The sequence below is a fragment of the Salmo salar genome, chromosome ssa26 (assembly GCF_905237065.1).
Source record: "Salmo salar chromosome ssa26, Ssal_v3.1, whole genome shotgun sequence".
NCBI classification, from domain to species: domain Eukaryota; kingdom Metazoa; phylum Chordata; class Actinopteri; order Salmoniformes; family Salmonidae; genus Salmo; species Salmo salar.
In genome coordinates this window covers 18016109-18034639 of record NC_059467.1, presented here as the reverse complement: position 1 = coordinate 18034639, position 18531 = coordinate 18016109, and the positions used below count along the sequence as shown (strand labels likewise).

Genomic DNA, 18531 nt, shown 5'->3' with positions numbered 1-18531 from the left:
CAATTACTTACAGCCGATGCGTCCTCTCGGAATTGTGTTGTGCAATGGATTCATCTTTATGAATCCACATTACCTTTTGTCATCCTTTACGGTCCAGTTTCTTAATTCTTGTACTGAATGTAAGAGCTTTCTGTCAACAACATATCTTTAAACTTGCCCATTTACATGTAATTCCATATGGGGATTGTGTAGCAAAATGTCCCTTCAACATGTATCTTCAAAGCATATCAGAATAAACCTTGAGACAATGGGTCCATCCCAGCTTCAGCAGATAACAAAACAGAAAACATAAGAGAATGGAAAAATGAACCATTTACCAACATGAATATAAAATCCATTTTAACATCAGCGCTTCAATATACAAGAAATAAAAAATGTTTTTCTCTACTGTTTTTGATAAATTATTTCATAGTTTCCTTCTCGTAGTCAGTGAAATATATTAATTATTTCTTTATTTTTTTCAACATGATTTATTGTACGGTCGTCTATAAAGAAGCCTTAACAGAATTAAAAAATAAGCTATGTAATATGTACAGGAGTACCGCAGGCAGCTGTGTACTCGTGCCGTAGGGAGAGCAGAGGCAGGGGCAGGCCACAGAGGCAGGGAGATCTGCAGGGTAGTCATTCATTCTAGTATCAGTGCATCCGGCTCACCTGTCCCAATCCTCTCTTTCTCATCATACACCTGTGTTCTGTGTTTGGATCATATGGAAATATGTTTTCAGCTCCAATCTGGCAAACCCTCACCCCCTTCCGCCCATACCCGTGGAGATGTGGAGTATAGCGGTGACTGGCGGGCGCCGCCCAGCCCCGGTGGCAAGCTAGCTAGCTAGTGACTAGTGAACTAACGGCTGCTGTCACTATCACCTGCTCCTCTGCACGACACGGAGCAGACTGAGGGGCGGGCCTACTCGTCACGTATTTGAGGTCACATCTATCCGTCTAATCAGCTCCAATTGGACTAATCCAATTAGCTAGTGCACAGGCAATCTTTCAACTGTCAGAAATATCTTGATGTGTCAGTGTAAACCTAATTAATGGATTGCTTCAGGCTGGAATTGAAGCCCTACTAAATCATCTAGAATCAGATCTCTGCTATCCTCTCCCTGTTATGTAGGGTGGTGTTCAGCTGAGGGTATAGTGCATATTCATTCATGTTTACTCAGTAACCAAAAAGGCCAAAGTGTTAAAAAGTCCCACCCTCTCCAAAGATTCCCTGCACTGCTGTGGATACGTTTTATAGTGACATCAATGTCCCACACAGCCAGGCGACTACTATAGACAGACCTCTCTACTGTACAGTTCTTACTTCCTGACTCATTTGTTTCTGTGTTCTATTATTTACATGAAGGAATAAAAAATTCTGTCTCCATTTTTTGATTTGAATCTCCAGCTTTGTTGTCAAACATGATCCGACACTTTTCTGTGATTGACTGCTCTTTATGTTGTTTATGATAAGATCAAAGTGTTCCTTTTAGTGTCTTTTAAAATTGCATGATGACCTGATGGATCCAAGGCATTAATGTTTCGATGACAGACAGCACTCCCCCTGACTGACAGCGTGATCCTGTCTCTGGCTACTCCAGCTGCCCTGGCATAGGTCCAACATGCTCCCCCAGCTCCCACCATACTCTCTGCGCCGCTGGGTGAATACGCAGCTCTTATTCCTCCCCAGCCAGACAAGGCAGACAGGGCCCATGGGGAAGGCAAGGCTCTGAAAGTTTCCACTAATCATGACATCATAGCGCCTGATGCCCTGAGTATTGAGGTGACTTTGTGGAGTTTCAGTTTAGCATCCACCCCCCCCCCAAACCCACTTCACTTCCCCTCTCAGCTAAAATCCCATTTCCACATCGAAAAACCCTTTTTGCGTTAGCTAAGCAAGATGACGGAAAAGTTCTCCTTTTCTCCCAAAGCAGCTATTAAATGAGAGCCATTAATTTCTCCCTCCTGTCCAACAGGTTCCTTTAATTATCTCTCCACTTTCAGTCAATTACATTTCACTTCCTTTCCTTGACAATCACTGCTATTTTAGGGTGAGTGTTCTCTACACCCAGGGGCTGGGGTCTGCTAGACATGCTAGGCAGATCTCTCTTCACCCACTAGGATTGGTTATTCAACCCATCCGCCAGCTTCAGAGCTCAGGTGATTGGTTATCTAGCCTCTTAGTATCTTAGTCATCCTCTTCGGCTCTTAGGATTGGTTATCCTGCCCCTCTGTCAGCCTCGGAGCTCTGATGTTTCTAACTCCTCATGAGGACAGACTTTATGGAATGCAAACTAGGAAGGTATTATAACTAGAGCCAGTAGAGGAGGCAGAATAACCAGAGGTTAAGAAATGTGAATAACTGCCTCACAGGTGTTACATGAGAAGGTCAGACATTACACTGATCGTTGACATGACCATAAATATGTTTTTGTTATATTATATTTTACATACAGTACCAGTCAAAAGTTTGGACACACCTACTCATTCAAGGGTTTTTCTTTATTTTTACTATTTTCTACATTGTAGAATAATAGTGAAGACATAAAATATGAAATAACACATATGGAATCATGTAGTAACCAAAAAAGTGTTAAACAAATCAAAATATATTTTATATTTGAGATTCAAAGTAGCCACCCGTTGCCTTGATGACAGCTTTGCACATGCTTTGCATTCTATCAACCAGCTTCATGAGGTAGTCACCTGGAATGCGTTTCAATTAACAGGTGTGCCTTGTTAAAAGTTCATTTGTGGAATTTCTTACCTTCTTAATGCATTTGAGCCAATCAGTTGTGTTGTGACAAGGTAGGGGTGGTACACAGAAGATAGCCCTATTTGGTAAAAGACCAAGTCCATATTATGGCAAGAACAGCTCAAATAAGCAAAGAGAAATGATTCCATCATTACTTTAAGACATGAAGGTCAGTCATTACGGAAAATTTCAAAAACGTTGAAAGTTTCTTCAAGTGCATTCGCAACAACCATCAAGCGCTATGATGAAACTGGCTCTCATGAGGACCACCACAGGAAAGGAAGACCCAGAGTTATCTCTGCTGCAGAGGATAAGTTCATTAGAGTTACCAGCCTCAGAAATTGCAGCCCAAATAAATGCTTCATAGAGTTCAAGTAACAGACACATCTCAACATCAACTGTTCAGAGGAGACTGCTTGAATCAGGCCTTCATGGTTGAATTGCTGCAAAGAAATTTGGACACCAATAAGAAGAAGAGACTTGCTTGGGCCAAGAAACACGAGAAATCGACATTAGACCGGTGGAAATCTGTCTTTTGGTCTGAAAAGTCCGATATGAGATTTTTGATTCAAACTGCCATGTCTTTGTGAGACGCAGAGTAGGTGAATGGATGATCTCCACATGTGTAGTTCCCACCGTGAAGCATGGAGGAGGAGGTGTGATGGTGTGGGGGTGCTTTGCTGGTGACACTGTCTGTGATTTATTTAGAATACAAGGCACACTTAACCAGCATGGCTACCACAGCATTCTGCAGCGATACACCATCCCATCTTGTTTGCGCTTAGTGGGACTATCATTTGTTTTTCAACAGGACGACCCGACACACCTCCAGGCTGTGTAAGGGCTATTTGACCAAGAATTTGACCAAGAAGGGGAGTGATGGAATGCTGCATCAGATTACCTGGCCTCCACAATCAACCGACCTCAACCTAATTGAGATGGTTTGGGATGAGTTGGACCGCAGAGTGAAGGAAAAGCAGCCAACAAGTGCTCAGAATATGTGGGAACTCCTTCAAGACTGTTGGAAAAGCATTCCAGGTGAAGCTGGTTGAGAGAATCCCAAGCGTGTGCAAAGCTGTCATCAAGGCAAAGGGTGGCTGCTTTGAATCTCAATTATAAAATATATTTGGATTTGTTTTACACTTTTTTGGTTCCTACATTATTCCATATCTGTTATTTCATAGTTTTGATATCTTCACTATTATTCTAAAATGTAGAAAATAGTAAAAAATAAAGAAAAACCCTTGAATGAGTAGGTGTGTCCGATCTTTTGACTGGTACTGTATTTCTAAACAGACTCATAAAGTGAGTCGAACTAATAGCAATAATCTATAATGTCAATCTAAATATTCTCATCTAAACATGAGTGGGTGGCTTTCAGTCCTGCGTAAGGCGAGTCACTCCTAAGTTAACATTCTTGACTAAAGGCCAGACAGGGCCAGAGCTGCACTGAGATGGGCTGAGCTGGCAGACTTCTGGAGTCAGTAAGAGAAGGAATAAAACCCACTTCTCATTTTCTTTGTTCCAGAGCCTGGCTTCACTACAGCTATTTCTGTTTTCACTGCATGTCACACTAATAACCTTCCTCCCCTGTGTGGAAGAGCAATAAGAGGACCCTTGTTCTAACAGCTCCCTGATTTAACATTGTCTAATCTAGCCTTCCCAAGCATGTTTCTGCAGCTCCCTGGTGCAGCAGAAAGGCTATACGAGCGTAGCACGTTAGCCAAGCAGGGAACATACGACTGGGCAGGGGATTGGACCTAGGCTGAACCTAACCTTGCTCTAAGTTGACTGTAGGGGTGTGCAGCATATATCTGGTGTAGGAGCCATCAGAGGGCTCGTGGTGAGGCTAATGGGACTAGTCTTGCAGGAGGTGCTTTTGAAGCGGTAGAGAGACAAGCATAGGAGATTTCATCGCTCACGGAACATTAAGTTTCCTATTGATTAATTCAGCATTACGTAAATAATGAGCACAAAAGGGCTGCTGTGAAGAACATGCATTCATATTGACCTACTTCACATTAATTCTTGTCGCTTCCTAGTTCCTACATGTTCTGCTGACTTCATAACAACTGAAGGCTGAGTGTTTTTACTGTGTTTTTGAAGGCAAGCTGAGACAACCCACGACCAAAGCTGGCACTGTTTTTTTCAATGGGCATCATTTTGATTCAAAATAACTACTGTGCTTCACCAATCCTGTTCCTCCAGTTCTGAACAATATTCTGTGCTTTGCAGGTGTCCCGACTGTAATACTGCCGTGAAAAATGCAACATTTTTAGAGCAGGTTGTTTTGTGGAAAATGGCGGCCTCTGAGGAGATTGTCGAGACACAATTATGTGCTGAAAGCTGATGTACAATAACATAGGCCACGCGGCAGGCAGCTGCAACGGAGGAACTGAGGGTTTTTCAACGGACTAGTTGTCTGCTACCCATTTCAACCTGCTATTGTTTGGTAGCTTTTATGCCTGGAGAAATATTTCAAACCTAGTCTCTTTTGCCTTATTTTCAACATAATCTATACCCACGCCAATCAAATATCCAACATTAATACACAGAGTAACTATGATATGGAGGGTTTTATCCATCTTCCTGGATCCCATCTCCATCATAAATACGGCTGCGGTAATATCGGTGCCAGGTCAGCTGTCGGCATCCTTGCCAGGGAGCCGCTACAAACATAATTCTCTCTAATCTACCTTCTGTCATCACAGAGCATTCAAGGGACCATCCCCACTGTAATTTGGTCCAGGTGATTATGCAGATGACTTTTCACTTGGTTGGTGTTAATGTATAGAGCCTCACTATTACAACGTGATTAGAGGGAAAGGTGAAATAGCATGTCTAATACGGAAGAAGAGATAATTGAAGGCTACTGAAGCCAAACACTGAACTGCAAGTTGGTTTGAAACATTGTTCCAGGGGAACAGCTGAACAGCATAGCCTGGTAAAACCAGACTGAACCCACCATTGTTGAGTGCAGAGTTCAGTTTGGTTGAACCAGGCCATGAACAGCTAGGTTGGGATTCTGGAAGGCATGATGGAACAGAACAGTGTCTATTTAGAGCAGAGGAACACAAACACAAAGTCAGAAGCTAACATTCATTACAGTAGTGTGGTATGGTGAAAGCAAGGATACAAATCAAGACAAATCCAAGACCTTTTCGCTCACAGAAAAGAGTGGCATGATATTGTCTTTAAGCAGCTGGGAGAAAGACAATGAAAGTCATTGTACTGTAGATGTGTCTTGTGTGATGCAGGCAGGCAGGGCTTTCAGTCAGTGACTTGGAATGCGTCCGCTCTGCTTTGGAGAGCAAGTCCCAGAGGTAAACAGAGACAGGCTGGACAGAAGGCTGCAGGTACCTAATACATGCCAAGTGATTCCTTATCAACCCTTCAATCCCATTCCCAAAGAGCTAGGCAGCACAGATACATGGTGTTTGGCAAGGTGGTGGTGGTGGTGGTGGTGGTGGTGGGAGGGGAGGGAGGGGGGGGGGGGTTGATTGCATGGATTTGGTCCCCCGGGGGATAATTCCAAGGAGCATCACTTTGAAGGATAAAGAAAGACAAGGTTGGACATGTTGGCGTGTAGGGCTCAGAGATCAGGGTTTGGCTGTTGACTTCTCCCACTCTCCTCTCGCCTTCTCTTCCCTGTCCAGCTCTGCCTCCCCCTCCGTATGCCTTCAGTCAGCTCTCAGGGAATTGTGAGGGTGGGAGGGGGGAGAGCTGGTGTTCTACTGAGAGAACTCGAGGAAGTGTGGACAGTGAATGACTTGCCATCTTATCCTTCCTCGAGACTCAACGCAAACATATTGATCTGGTTTTCATATAGCGGGGCCAGCTGCATCCACCACAAAATAAAGGGCTCATAGACACTAAGTCAAAGCCTGACAAGTTAAGAGTTCAGAGCTGTGTTCTGCTAGGCATGGATTGGCAGGGAGGAGCTGAATGATGGCGGTTGTATGGCTGTAATTCAGACTGTGTTAGGTTAGGTTGAGACGGATAGGTAGGTTTTTCCACAGGCTCATTATATAATATTTGAAAAAAAGCAGGTCAGGGAGGGGACATGTTAACAGTGGCATGTACATTATATACGACAAAGCTAAATGAGCTCTAAAAGCTTCCACTGTTTTGCCATCGATAAATCTAGTGTGTCTTTCAGAGCAAGTTCTGCTTGTATCTGTTCTGCAGCCGGGGAGATGAGGCGATGTTTCTCAATCTCACAAGAGCTTTTGAACGGCTTCAGCGGACATAAATATCCCTGGCCTCTCTCTCTCTCTCTCTCTCTCTCTCTTTCTCCCTCTTGCCTATAACGTGGTTATTTTTAATGGGTCTATTTTTTTTTATTTTACTCAAACACCATGAGAGCCAATTCATTGTTATACTGTTGAGTCCACTATTTTGGCAGTTTCAGTAGCTATCAACTCAATCATTTTCTTCTCTGCTTGCCTTAATTTTTGTCCATTAGTCCATCTCGTTTGCAGAAGCTTCTCTTTATGCATTTCTTTAATAAGTTTTATAATAGCACACTCCCTGTCGTAATAAAAAAGCTCAAAAGAAAAGAACACACCATGTCCGATTTGCTTGGTTTTTACAGTGGATTGTCGCTTGAACACAAAGGCTTGTGGGAAATAAGCCTTTCATATGTGCACCCTGTCCAGCACAGACACTAGGAAGGTCCATCTGTCTTTTCTCTTCGTCTTCCCCCTCTTCTCAAAAACAGTTCCTTTATAGCTGTCAGATAGTGCTGTGAGTGAGTTGTACACCATGAAGAGGGACATATCCAGCGGCCTGACCGTAACATCCAAGAGGGAGACCCCAATGCCCCAAAGCCCACTGGGACGGGACAGACAAAATTAATAATTTTTTCTTTTTCATCCCTCCCCCTTACTTTACAAGTTCAAGTATTTTTTTCTTTTAAAAAAAACAACAGCAAAAAGAGCAAATCTACTTTTCTAGTATTCTACATTTTCTAATCTACTAACTGGTGGCAAAACAGCAACCAGAACATAATAATCAGCCCCTTTACTACGTTTCCTTGTCTTTTTTTCTTACTTAGGCCACTGGATATTGATTTAATTATTTCTTTTGACTACTATTAAACTGTAATACTTGCAGCTACAAGGTAAGAGTTTTTTAAATATATATATATATATATATGTATATATTTATATTCTTTTAAAAAGCGTTAAGTCCTTTGGTCCCTATTTCCTAAGGAATGATGCATGTAAATTCTCCTGGATTCTCCATTTCTCTTCTTCTTTTCTCAGAGCTCGCCCTGTCACAGAGCACATCACCTGTGTAGGCACGAAAACCAAAACGGCAGCAGGCTGGTGTGTGTATATGACTGTGTGTGTGTGTGTGTGTGTGTGTGTGTGTGTGTGTGTGTGTGTGTGTTTGAGTTGGCATATGCACATAAATGTATGTATACTGTAGGATGTCGGAGAGAATATTTGTGTGTGTGTGTGTGTGTGTGTGTGTGTGTGTGTGTGTGTGTGTGTGTGTGTGTGTGTGTGTGTGTGTGTGTGTGTGTGTGTGTGTGTGTGTGTGTGTTTGAGTTGGCATATGCACATAAATGTATGTACACTGTAGGATGTCGGAGAGAATATTTGTGTGTGTGTGTGTGTGTGTGTGTGTGTGTGTGTGTGTGTGTGTGTGTGTGTGTGTGTGTGTGTTGGTCTGTATATATGCATGTGTGTTTGGTAAGCTGTGTGTTTGGTAAGAGTGTGTTCATGTCTATATATACGGGTGTCAGTATGCATGCTTTGAGCATAATGTGTCTATAAAGGTTTTCCATCTTGTCTAAAAAACAGCAGCAAAAAGTTGGTCTCTGCAAAAAATCCTCTTCCACAGACGCCAAAGCAAAACAGGGAAAAAAAGAGGCATTTGCTAAAAAAACAAACAAGAATCTCCGGGTTCTTTCTCCTCTTCAGTCACCCAATCTTCTCCAGCTATACTTCCAGCAGAATCAAGGGACCACCCTTCTTTCATGATATGTAGCAGAGCAAGAAGTCTTTGTACTTTATACTGCACTTGTGGAAATAAGGTGTTGTGGCCCTTCATCCTGTAAGAGAGAGAGAGAGAGAGAGAGAGAGCAGATTCAGTGAGGTGAGGGCACAGGGGTCTTGTTCAGAGTGCTGGCTCCTACCTGGTTTAGCACACTGACAGGCACAGCTAACAGAATGGAAAACAGACAAAGGAAAAGAAGGAGGATGTCAATCAGATCTAGAAAGAAGTGAGCTGGAGGTGGAGGGGTTGTGTTTAACCATATGGAACAGATGTATGCTGTGACAGCACTAATCCAAAGGCACTAGGTATTTAAAGCAACTTTACTCTCGCCTCAGAAATATTATTTGACTAAATGTTAGCCTGTCATCTCTGTTAATTCCTCTGTTAATAGTCATTTCTGTTCATTTGTGATAATCATTTTTGAAAAGCCCAATGACAACCGAGGGAAGGGGGACGCTAAAGATGAAGGGATGCACTGAAGGTCAAATAGTAGCCCATTAATAACAATATTATGATGTTAAAAGGGATTATTACAAAACTCCAGGGGGAGGGAAACTGCATGATCATCTTTTCATGTGACATCTTTTTTTGAGTAGTGAACAAATTTAAAACGAATGCTCAAAACTATTGGAAAATACACCCAGAGCTATAATGTCTTTATTTCCATAGTAGTAGATATGAAATAGATACTTTTTGTGGATTTATGTGCTTTTTGGCTCTGGTTAAATAAACTGGAGTTAGGATGCAATCATTCTTAATGTGTACTGGCCCTGAATCCTGGTACAAAAAGACAGCCAAATCACAGCTAATCACTCTCACAGGGCCCACATGAAAAATACCTGACTTTGTGGAGCGAACATATGCCGCGCAAGTCTTTGTTCTGTTATTTTCTCCTGAGAAACGAGCTTGTTACCATTTTTTAATAGATCAGCTATTTAACCGTGGGAGATGAGATGCTGGTAACGTATTTCATATCTGCGGAGGCAAGCAGGACCATTAGAGGTAAGCCTTTGCACTAAAATACCTGATTATAGATGTTCCAGCTTTTATACAAAAACACCAGTAATTCAAAGTAGGCATCTACCATAGAAGTTATTGAAGAAGAAAAAACTGTCCATTTAAAACGTAACAGCTTGTATTTCCAGAGGGGAGTTTTAAGTGGAAGCAACTGATGAAGACCAAACTACTGGGAAAACATATTTATATCTACATGGATAACTACCTACTCTCACACAAATGCGCACACCCTGAAGTGGCTCCCAATTAGAGATTCACGAGAGAGACACAGCCACAGGGGAGACAGGCGAATCCAGAGAGACCTGATCCACAGGGGAGACAGGCGAACCCAGAGAGACCTGATCCACAGGGGAGACAGGCGAACCCAGAGAGACCTGATCCACAGGGGAGACAGGCGAACCCAGAGAGACCTGATTCCACAGGGGAGACAGGCGAACCCAGAGAGACACAGCCACAGGGGAGACAGGCGAACCCAGAGAGACCTGAGTTACAGAGGAGACAGGCGAACCCAGAGAGACACAGCCACAGAGGAGACAGGCGAACCCAGAGAGACACAGCTACAGGGGAGACAGGCGAACCCAGAGAGACCTGAGTTACAGAGGAGACAGGCGAACCCAGAGAGACACAGCCACAGGGGAGACAGGCGAACCCAGAGAGACACAGCCACAGGGGAGACAGGCGAACCCAGAGAGACCTGAGTTACAGAGGAGACAGGCGAACCCAGAGAGACACAGCCACAGGGGAGACAGGCGAACCCAGAGAGACCTGATCCACAGGGGAGACAGGGGAACCCAGAGAGACCTGATCCACAGGGGAGACAGGGGAACCCAGAGATACCTGATCCACAGGGGAGGCAGGCGAACCCAGAGAGACACAGTGCCGAGCTGGCTGGTTGTCCTGACAGACTGCACTTAGTTAAGTCAGAGATCTGTATATAATGACAAGATGCTCATGTCTCTGCCCTAACAATGGGAGTTGTTGTCCCAAAGGCAGGACGGCAGGTGACAAGCTTCGGTCCAAAATAAGCCCATAGAAATGCATGGGGCTTATTTTGACAGATTTTGGAGAGAGTAAAAATATTTGTATATTATTCATCATGAGACAATAGTAACTCATACATGGAATGCACAAGTAATCTATTCAGTGCTAAAAGAGTTACAAACACATTGAGTTAATTGTTGGGCATGATAATACTGAAAAGACCAGACTAAAACAACACAAGCAGAGGATGCACCATTCATGGTATTAGTTTTATTTATTTATTTTGATGGTGTTTGTGTTTGTGTGTGAATGTGGGTGGAGTCAGGCTGGGGTGTGTGGGGCTACACCACTGCCTGCAGCTCTGCAATCACAACGTAATTGGTTAGCCCCCTCATAAATAAATACATGGGAAGTTATCCTCAAAACAATCACAACAAGTACTCCAAGTGCAGATGAAATGCAGGGAGGAGTGGAGGAGAGTCAACATTTTCCTGCGCTTCTCTACAGTTTGTGGATGGATAGATGGATGGAGGAGATTTAATTGGCTGCACAAACACAGGGTCATCTTGTCTATCACTCAACTAAACAGATGGGGATTGACTTTTAAAAAAGGTTATTTTAGCAATGAATCTGTCTTGTGACAACAAAAGTTGGCATCAGCTCTCTTGCGTGAAGAAACATTGGTACAAATTATAAATAATTGCAAAAACACTGTTGGTATACACAGTGCCTTCAGAAAGTATTCATACCCCTTGACTTATTCCATATTTTGTTGTGTTACAGTCTGAATTCAACATTTATTGAATATTTTTTTTTCTCTCACCCGTCTACACACAATAACCCATAATGACAAACTGAAAACATGTTTTTAGAAATGTTTGCAAATGTATTGAAATACAGAAATATGTAATTTACCAACAGTAGGTATTCACAACGCTGAATCAATACACATTAGAATCACCTTTGGTAGTGATTACAGCTGTGAGTCTTTCTGGGTTAGTCTCTTTGAGCTTTGCTCACCTGGATTGTACAATATTTGCACATTATTATTTTATTTTAAAATTCTTCAAGCTCTGTGAAGTTGGTTGTTAATCATTGCTAGACAGCCATTTTCAAGTAATTCCATAGTTTTTAAGACGATTTAAGTCAAAATTGTAACTAGTCCATTGTAACTAGTCCACAACTCCAGCGTATATTTGGCCTTGTGTTTTAAGTTATTGACCTGCTGAAAGGTGAACCAGGGTTAGCTCTAGGATTTTGCCTGTGTTTAGCTCTATTCCGTTTCTTTTTATCCAAAACAAAAAAACTTCCTGACCATGCTGATGACAGGCATGCCCATAACATGATGCAGCCACCATTATGCTTGAAAATATGAAGAGTGGTACTCTGTGATGTGTTGTGTTGGATTTGCCCCAAACATAATGCTTTGCATTCAGGACATAAAGTTAATTTCTTTGCCACATTTTTTGCAGTTTTACTTTAGTGCCTTATTGCAAACACGATACATGTTTTAGAATATTGTTATTCTGTACAGGCTTCCTTCTTTTCACTCTGTCATTTACGGTGCATTCGGAAAGTATTCAGACCCCTTGACCTTTTCCACATTTTGTTACGTTACAGCCTTATTCTAAAATTGATTAAATCGTTTTTTCCCTTTATCAATCTACACACAATACCCCATCATAACAAATCAAAACAAGATTTAAAAAAATATTTTAGCAAATATATTTAAAGAAACAGACAAATTAAATATCACATTTACAGAAGTATTCAGACCCTTTCCTCAGTTCTTTGTTGAAGCACCTTTGGCAATGATTACAGTCTTGAGTCTTCTTGGGTATGACGCTACAAGCTTGGCACACCTGTATTTGGGGAGTTTCTCCCATTCTTCTCTGCAGGTCCTCTCAAGCTCTGTCAGCTTGGATGGGGAGCATTGCTGCACAGCTATTTTCAGGTCTCTCCAAAGAGGTTTGATCGGGTTCAAGTCCGGGCTCTGGCTGGGCCATTCAAGGACATTCAGAGACTTGTACTGAAGCCACTCCTGCATTATCTTAGCTGTGTGCTTAGGGTCGTTGTCCTGTTGGAAGGTGAACCTTCGCCCCAGTCTAAAGTCCTGAGTGCTCTGGAGCAGGTTTTCATCAAGGATATCTCTGTACTTTGCTCCGGTCATCTTTCCCTCGATCCTGACTAGTCTCCCAGTCCCTGCCACTGAAAAACATCCCCACAACATGGTGTTGCCACCACCATGCTTCACTGTAGGGATGGTGCCAGGTTTCCTCCAGACGTGACGCTTGGCATTCAGGCCAAAGAGTTCAATCTTAGTTTCATCAGACCTGAGAGTCTTTAGGTGCCTTTTGGCAAACTCCAAGCAGGCTGTCATGTATGTGCCTTTTACTGAGGAGTGGCTTTCGTCTGGCCACTCTACCGTAAAGGCCTGATTGGTTGAGTGCTGCAGAGATGGTTGTCCTTCTGAAAGGTTCTCCCATCTCCACAGAGGAACTTTGGAGCTCTGTCAGAGTGTACATCTGCTTCTTGGTCACCTCTCTGATCAAGGCCCTTCACTCCCGATTGCTGTTTGGCCAGGTGGCCAGCTTTAGGAAGAGTCTTGGTGGTTCCAAACTTCTTCCATTTAAGAATGATGGAGGCCATTGTGTTCTTGGGGATGAAGCCATGAAGTGCATTGAAAGGCTGGTCATGGCTCACATCACCATTATCGCAGAAACCCTAGACCCACTCCAGTTTGCATACTGCCCTAACAGATCCACAGATGATGCCATCTCTATTGCACTCCACACTGCACTGCCCTTTCCCACCTAGACAAAAGGAACACCTATGTGAGAATGCTATTTATTGACTACAGCTCAGCATTCAACACCATAGTGTCCTCAAAGCTCATCAATAAGCTAAGGACCCTGGGACTAAACACCTCCCTCTGCAACTGGATCCTGGACTTCCTGACGGGCCGCACCCAGGGGGTAAGGTTAGGTAACATCACATCCGCCACGCTGATCTTCAACACTGGTGCCCCTCAGGGGTGCGTGCTCAGTCCCCTCCAGTGCTCCCTGTTCACTCATGACTGCACGGCCAGGCACGACTCCAACACCATCATTAGGTTTGCTGATGAAACAACAGTGGTAGGCCTGATCACTGACAACAATGAGACAGCTTATAGGGAGGAGGTCAGAGACCTGACCATGTGGTGCAAGGACAACAACCTCTCCCTCAACGTGATCAAGATAAAGGAGATTATTGTGGGCTACAGGAATATGAGTACCGAGCACAACCCCATTCTCATCGACGGGGCTTTAGTGGAGCAGGTTGAGAGCTTCAAGTTCCTTGGCGTCCACATCAACAACAAACTAACATGGTCCAAGCACACCAAGACAGTCGTGAAGAGGGCACGACAAAACCTATTCCCCCTCAGAAGACTGAAAAGATTTGGCATGGCTCCTCACATCTTCAAAAGATTTTACAGCTGCACCATCGAGAGCATCCTCATGGGTTGCATCACTGCCTGGTATGGCAACTGCTCAGCCTCCGACCGCAAGGCACTACAGATGGTAGCGCGTACGGCCCAGTACATCACCGGGGACAAGCTTCCTGCCATCCAGGACCTCTATACCAGGCGGTGTCAGAGGAAGGCCCTAAAAATCGTCAAAGACTCCAGCCACTCTAGTCATAGACTGTTCTCTCTGCTACCGCACAGAACGTGGTACCGGAGTGCCAAGTCTAGGTCCAAGAGGCTTCTAAACAGCTTCTACCCCCAAGCCATAAGACTCCTGAACAGCTAATCAAATGGCTACCCAGACTATTTGCACCCCCCACGCTGCTACTACTCTCTGCTATTATCTATGCATAGCCACTTTAACAACCCTACCTGCATGTACATAATTATCTCAATTACCTCGACACCGGTACCCCCCGCACATTGACACATTGACTCTTTACCGGCACCCCCTGTATGTAGCCCCGCTATTGTTATTCGCTGCTGCTCTTTAATTATTTGTTTTTATTATCTCTTACTTTTTTCTAAATATTCTTTTTTTTGTATTTTCTTAAAACTGCATCCTTGGTTAAGGGCTTGTAAGTAAGCATTTCACTGTGAGGTCTACAGCTGTTGTATTCGGCGCATGTGACACATTTGATTTGATTTGATTTTCTCCTATCACATGAAACTCTGTAACTGTTTTAAAGTCACCATTGGCCTCATGTTGAAATCCCTGAGTAGTTTCCTTCCTCTCTGGCAACTGACCTAGGAAGGACGCCTGTGTCTTTTATAGTGACTGGGTCAAAGTGTAATTAATAATTTCACCATGCTGAATGGGATATTCAATCTCTGCTTTTTTATTTTGACCCATCTACCAATAGGTGCCCTTCTTTGTGAGTAATTGGAAAACATCCCTGGTCTTTGTGGTTAAATCTGTGTTTAAAATTCACTGCTTGACTGAGGGACCTTACAGACAATAGTATGTGTGGGGTACAGACATGAGGTAGTCATTATAAATCATATTAAACACTATTATTGCACACAGAGTGAGTCCATGCAAGTTATTATGTGACTTGTAAGCACATTTGTACTCCTGAACTTATTTAGGCTTGCCATAACAAAGTTGAATACTTATTGATTCAAGACATTTCAGCTTTTAATTTGTAAACATTTCTAAAAACACAACTCCTCTTTGACATGGGGTATTGTGTGTAGGCCAGTGACACAAAATCTCAATTTAATATACACTGCTCAAAAAAATAAAGGGAACACTTAAACATTACAATGTAACTCCAAGTCAATCACACTTCTGTGAAATCAAACTGTCCACTTAGGAAGCAACACTGATTGACAATACATTTCACATGCTGTTGTGCAAATGGAATAGACAACAGGTGGAAATTATAGGCAATTAGCAAGACACCCCCAATAAAGGAGTGGTTCTGCAGGTGGTGACCACAGACCACTTCTCAGTTCCTATGCTTCCTGGCTGATGTTTTGGTCACTTTTGAATGCTGGCGGTGCTTTCACTCTAGTGGTAGCATGAGACGGAGTCTACAACCCACACAAGTGGCTCAGGTAGTGCAGCTAATCCAGGATGGCACATCAATGCGAGCTGTGGCAAGAAGGATTGCTGTGTCTGTCAGCATAGTGTCCAGAGCATGGAGGCGCTACCAGGAGACAGGCAAGTACATCAGGAGACGTGGAGGAGGCCGTAGGAGGGCAACAACCCAGCAGCAGGACCGTTACCTCCGCCTTTGTGCAAGGAGGAGCAGGAGGAGTACTGCCAGAGCCCTGTAAAATGACCTCCAGCAGGCCACAAATGTGCATGTGTCTGCTCAAACGGTCAGAAACAGACTCCATGAGGGTGGTATGAGGGGCCGACATCCACAGGTGGGGGTTGTGCAGGACGTTTGGCATTTGCCAGAGAACACCAAGATTGGCAAATTCGCCACTGGCGCCCTGTGCTATTCACAGATGAAAGCAGGTTCACACTGAGCACATGTGACAGACGTGACAGAGTCTGGAGACGCCGTGGAGAACGTTGTGCTGCCTGCAACATCCTCCAGCATGACCGGTTTGGCGGTGGGTCAGTCATGGTGTGGGGTGGCATTTCTTTGGGGGGCCGCACAGCCCTCCATGTGCTCGCCAGAGGTAGACTGACTGCCATTAGGTACCGAGATGAGATCCTCAGACCCCTTGTGAGACCATATGCTGGTGCGGTTGGCCCTGGGTTCCTCCTAATGCAAGACAATGCTAGACCTCATGTGGCTGGAGGGTGTCAGCAGTTCCTGCAAGAGGTAGGCATTGATGCTATGGACTGGCCCGCTCGTTCCCCAGACCTGAATCCAATTGATCACATCTGGGACATCATGTCTCGCTCCATCCACCAACGCCACGTTGCACCACAGACTGTCCAGGAGTTGGCGGATGCTTTAGTCCAGGCCTGGGAGGAGATCCCTCAGGAGACCATCCCACACCTCATCAGGAGCATGCCCAGGCGTTGTAGGGAGGTCATACAGGCACGTGGAGGCCACACACACTACTGAGCCTCATTTTGACTTGTTTTAAGGACATTACATCAAAGTTGGATCAGCCTGTAGTGTGGTTTTCCACTTTAATTTGAGTGTGACTCCAAATCCAGACCTCCATGGGTTGATAAATTGGATTTCCATTGATTATTTTTGTGTGATTTTGTTGTCAGCACATTCAACTATGTAAAGAAAAAAGTATTTAATAAGATTATTTCATTCATTCAGATCTAGGATGTGTTATTTTAGTGTTCCCTTTATTTTTTTGAGCAGTGTATTTTAGATTCAGGCTGTAACACAACAAAATGAGGAAAAACTCAAGGGGTGTGAATACTTTCTGAAGAAACTGTATATGTGTATATATATGTGATATATATATATATATATATAGTATTCACACCCAGAGATAGAGAGAGAGAGAGAGAGAGAGAGAGAGAGAGAGAGAGAGAGAGAGAGAGGTACAGAATATCCATACACATTCAACAAATTAAACACACAAGGTCACGTTACAACAGCAAATAAGGTCAAAAGTCACGTCATCATTGATCATGATCAACCAGTCAATCAGCATGTCAGATGTACCTAGCAACAGCTAGCAGCAATCAAAAAGGCATCCATTTACTGCACTTCACAAGCTGCCAAAAACATATTAAAAAGAGGGCGAAAATAGAAATAGAGATATAGAAAGGACTCGACGCCACGTCATGCAACGCACGCAGTCACAGTCCTGCAACATGACGTCATCCAAAATAAAATGACACCATGGGTTCAACTTACAGGTGTGGGAACTGGGAACGAGTCCCCGTGACTGGTGGCTACTGGTTGGCCACACAACGACCATGGAGAGGCCATCTCATGTTATGATTGGCCGGTTGGCAGGTTGGGTTGGGTGCAAAACAAAAGAAGAAGAGAAGCGGTGGAATTCCTATTTTTTTATCAAGTGGTAAATATGATGTAGACTTTACTTTCCCATTTATTCCAGCCTCTCTCTCTCAACGTCTCTGGCTGACAAACGAAATGAAGGGAGGTTATTACTGTCAAAATGAAAAAGTCAACAAAGTCAACAAATCAACAAATACAATGGGAAATATAGAGATAAAAATGGAACCTTCAAAAAGAAATAAAATAATGGACTTTATTTTTCTTTTTGAAGCAGTTCTGAGAGGCTTTTCAGTCAGAGAACATTTATAGGGTAAAAGACTAGAGTGTTGCACTGTATTCACAAAGATAAGACCAGGCCAAATGGCATATTGTACATCTCAAACGAACACAGTCACACTCTAAATAATTGGATTTTGTCCATGCATTTTATGCTATGATGTTGGTATGTACATTGAGTACCTTTAGCCATTTATAAATTCTTTAAGACCCAGAAATTGTCGGCAGAATTACTGAGTTAGTAGAAGAGTGGAGAAGAATGGTCTTTTTAAATCATAAGTTTGAGGTTATTACATTGGTAATACAAAACTTTCAGTCAATCTCTAAATATCATTTATAGATGATTTATCCTCTTTTAAACAATCTACACCTACATCTAAGGGCATATTTCTGGCTTGAAAATGCTGTATTACATTTTGTGTGCTTTTCAGTGAAATTGATCTCACACTCAATTTATTTACCCCCAAAACAAATCAAGAAACAACTTAAAATCTCACACAGATAGAGCCCGGAGTGGACCGGACAGGAGAGTACATGGGATGAACGGTGAATACTACACACGTACAGACAATGTGTTGCTCTAACAATGAGAAGAATAAACACATACTGAG

General features: G+C 43.2%; 1 protein-coding gene across 19 annotated transcripts in view; it reads right to left on the bottom strand.

The window, feature by feature from the left end:
* Positions 1-8216: 8216 nt before the first annotated feature.
* LOC106587212 (CUGBP Elav-like family member 4) overlaps positions 8217-18531 on the bottom strand; it is a 158514-nt gene continuing 148199 nt past the window's right edge. For all 19 annotated transcript variants that reach the window (XM_045708360.1, XM_045708354.1, XM_045708368.1 and 16 more), the window contains one exon: positions 8217-8801. The gene's annotated coding sequence lies outside the window, so the exon portion shown is untranslated. The remainder of the gene's footprint in view (positions 8802-18531) is intronic.